This window comes from Onychomys torridus, chromosome 15 (assembly GCF_903995425.1).
Source record: "Onychomys torridus chromosome 15, mOncTor1.1, whole genome shotgun sequence".
In the NCBI taxonomy this organism is placed as follows: Eukaryota; Metazoa; Chordata; class Mammalia; order Rodentia; family Cricetidae; genus Onychomys; species Onychomys torridus.
Window position 1 is genome coordinate 22,678,260 of NC_050457.1, and position 3,793 is coordinate 22,682,052.

Below are 3,793 nucleotides of genomic sequence, written 5' to 3' on the forward strand. Positions count from 1 at the left end.
TCTTTTGACAGTTTTGGAGGGTTTTTTCAAGATTGTATTGACTACTCTTCAGCTGATAGCATTGCGGGTGACCATTAGGTCAGCAGCGGTACTTGCTGGACACCTTGTACCCAAATCCTGCTTATTACTCTTCAGGGGTGCTGCCAAATGATCTAGGCCTGCTCAGACTCTGCTGTCTGCTGAGTTCTTACTGCAAACTCATTTTGTTATTCTAAGATTTGTAGACAAACAGGCTTTTGTTTAGATTTAGGTTTTTGTATAAAGCAATTAGACTTTTTTGGGTTAATGATGCACCATACGGTAAATAATTAGACCGAGGTCTTTGTGCAATAAGGTAAGTAGACCTTTCATTTTGGGAGGTGAGCCACTTAGTGATTTCAGATGATTAACCTACTTCCTCTCCTGCTTGTGGTCTCCCTTTTGCTCCTGCCTGTCCCCACATAGCCTTCCTTGTTTTTGATTGTTTGTTTCTGTGGCATGTACAGGGAGTGCTCTCTAAGGAATATGTGGACACACGGGCCTCATGACTTTCCAAGTTAAATAAGCAAGCCTTGGGGGCTGATGCCCGACATCTATTAGACCAGTGATCAATTGGTAAGAAAGGGGAGGGGACTTGGTCTGGGACCAAGTATAAAACCTTTGATGACAGCTTCTTGTTACCTGTTAATTCGGGAAGGAAGCTCTTTGCTTCTCACATCCCCAGAGTCAAGTATCATCAGGTTGAAATCTGTGTGGTTCCCTCACTCTCAGGCTGGTTGGGGTTCATCATTCACCTAAACCTCATGCTGTAAACTGACCACGACAGCCTCTTTTCAGCATGGGTTACAGGTCTGCTCATATCTACATGTCTCTTCCTGAAAGGGCCTCTGTTTCCTTTATGATGTACTGTAGTCCCAGGCTGCAGCTGTAGCTCAGTGGTAGAGCACTTGTCTTGAACATTATGTCTTACATTCAAGCCCTGTTATTGCTAGAAAAAGAGATGCATTATAATTTAAAAATGGTAACAGTACACGGCAGAAGAAAAAATTTGATTTGGACTAATAATACATCTGACATGTATGAATATTTAAATTAATATCTTTAAGGGGAAGTCTAATGAATAAATAAACAACAAACAGGAGGAAAAACACTAGTAAAACGTCACCTTCTTTAGTAGTGTGCTAAGGTCTCAGGAAATTGTTCTAATACTAAGAGAATCTCTCCAAGACTTCTCCAGCTTTGGAAGCCTCTCTTGTTCTTTGAAGAACAATTTTTCTCTTTTTCTACTCAGCTTTATCCAGCCTTCTAAATCAGCTTTGCCTTTTCTGGGTAATGACAATTATATTGCATTTTTTTTCCACAGGACAGATTAAAATTTTTCATCTAGAACTACATAATGGCTATAAATAAAAATTTTCATGAATGGGGCGGCTGGAGAGATGGCTCAGTGGTTAAAAGCACCTGCTGCTTTTGCAGTGAGTCCCAGCACTCACATTGGATGGCTTACTATGATATATAACTCCAATTCCAGGGATTGTGAGGTCTCCTCTGGCCTCTGCAGACACCTGCACACACACACACACACACACACACACACACACACACACACTAAACAAATAAATAAATAATTGAAAAATTTTCCTAAGTGTTCAGAACTCAAGAAGACAATTGTTATATAATTGATATTTTGTTATCTATTTGGTTTCCTTTGCTTTAGCAATGTATTAATGCTCACATAGGAGATGGGATATGTATCCTCTAGAAATTGGGTACCTGTGGACATAGATGTAGATGCTGTGGATACAAGGGTCATAGAAAGAGTGAGTGTTCTCCATTAGTGAAGGGACAGAAGGACAATTGTGTGCAATCTGTCCATCGAGGCTGCTCAGACAGATGGATCCCTGGAGGTCCCTGCCTTTCTCGGAACTAGCAGAGGGACCAAGGCAGCTTTGCTTTTGCTAGGTCAGCAGCTGTATTACCACTAATCTCTTTCCTATGCAACATCATATTCCACAGGGGAGGGGGGAGAAGCTTAAAGTTCTTTGAAGAACAACTAATACGTCCAATAAAAACAAAAAGGAAAAAATTACCTTGAAGTAAAAATGACTGGCTGTGCCAGATGCAAAAGAATGAGAGACACATCTCATACTACACAGTGAACCTCAGAAGACTCAAGGAAACATAGGATTCATTCACTCCTGTTTATAGAAGCCCTCAAATAAGGAAAATTGGCAAAACTCCCAAGTCCTTCCCCAGTTCTTATCTTGGAGTTGATAGAGCCCTTGATTGAAAGAATAGCCATTTCTTCTCTGGAATACAGCATCTAAGAATCTAATATGTAGGGTTTACTTTACAATCTGCCAGACAAAATATCCTGCCAAAGGCTTACTTTAAATCCCAGAGAGCTGAGCGTGTTGATGTTCTCTGTAATTCAAGCATTTGGGAAACTGGGTCAGGGGATCATAAATTTGAGACCAACCTGTGTTGCATAGTGAAACCCTGTCTCAAAAAAAAAAATTCTAAGAAATTACTGAACTGCAATGATATGGTTAATAACATGCCTATATTATGCAAGATTCAGATTGCACAGATACAGTCAGCTTAATTTAAGCAAAGCCCTTAGAAATCTTCATGGGAGCTGTAGAGAGAGCTCAGTGGGCAAAGGCCCTTGCCAGCAAGCCTCATGACCTGAGTTCGAGCCCTGAGAGCTGTGTGATGGAAGGAGCCCATCAACTCCTGCAAGTTGTCCTCTGATTTCCACACCCACATTGTGACATGCGTAACTTATTTATGACATGTGGGTACCCTCATACACACACACACACAGTAAATTCAAAAGTTTCCTGTCTTCTACCATGCATGAAAATAACTCAAAATGGATTAAAGACCTTGAAGTAAGTCCTAAAACCATAACTTCTAGAAGAAAAACATGGGGGGAAATTTCCAAATGTTGGACTTGACAATAATTTCTGTAACATGACATTAAAAACACAATTAATGCAAAAAGAGATAAATTGGACTATATCAGACTTAGAAAATGAATATCATTTCCTGGCAGAGGAGATACCATGATGAAGCAGGTGGGTTTCCCAGGGTGAGGCTCACCTATTGCACATGGGGTGTGTTGACCCCTGCGATTTCCCCAAATGTGGGAAACTCTACTGCATAATTTGTGGTAGTGGGGGACTGCGTCCGTGCTCTCCCCTGGGGGGAAAAAAAGAAAAAAATGAATATCAAAAGACATAACAGAGTTAAAGGAATTCAAGAAAACATTTATGCATCATACTTCTGATAAGAGATATATAGAATATGTAATAATATATGAAGAGCTCACATGACTCAACATTGAAAAACTCTACATGGGCAAAGACTTGAGTAGACATTTGTACTGAGGTAGATGCAGGTGGAACATTACTAATAGACATATGACTCCAATCACAGCTAGAGATCATCTTAGATCCATTTGGCTGGCAGCTATTAAAAGAAAATTAGGTAATTGTATTTTAATTTAAAGTTCTTTTGGAATTAAATAAATAAAATTTTTAAAAAATGAAGAAATCCAGAAGGGTACTAGAAAAGATCTAGACAAATTAATACTTATGCTTTGTTAGTAAGATTAGAGGATAGAGCAACAGTTATGGAAGACAATCATGAGGCTCTTCAAAGCATTTTAAGTTCAAGTAACGTGTGATCCAACAATCACACTTGTGCATATGTATACCAAAGGATCAAAGGCAGAGATTTAAAGAGAGTTTACAAATGTGATATAAAATATACACACACAAACACATGCACCCACACATGGAAATTGTAG

The 3,793-nt window shown here is 39.3% G+C and overlaps 1 non-coding gene across 1 annotated transcript; it reads left to right on the forward strand.

Moving 5' to 3' along the window:
- Positions 1–3,022: 3,022 nt before the first annotated feature.
- Positions 3,023–3,186, forward strand: LOC118596626. The gene has a single exon (XR_004946731.1). It is a non-coding gene; the product is annotated as a U1 spliceosomal RNA (small nuclear RNA).
- Positions 3,187–3,793: the final 607 nt, after the last annotated feature.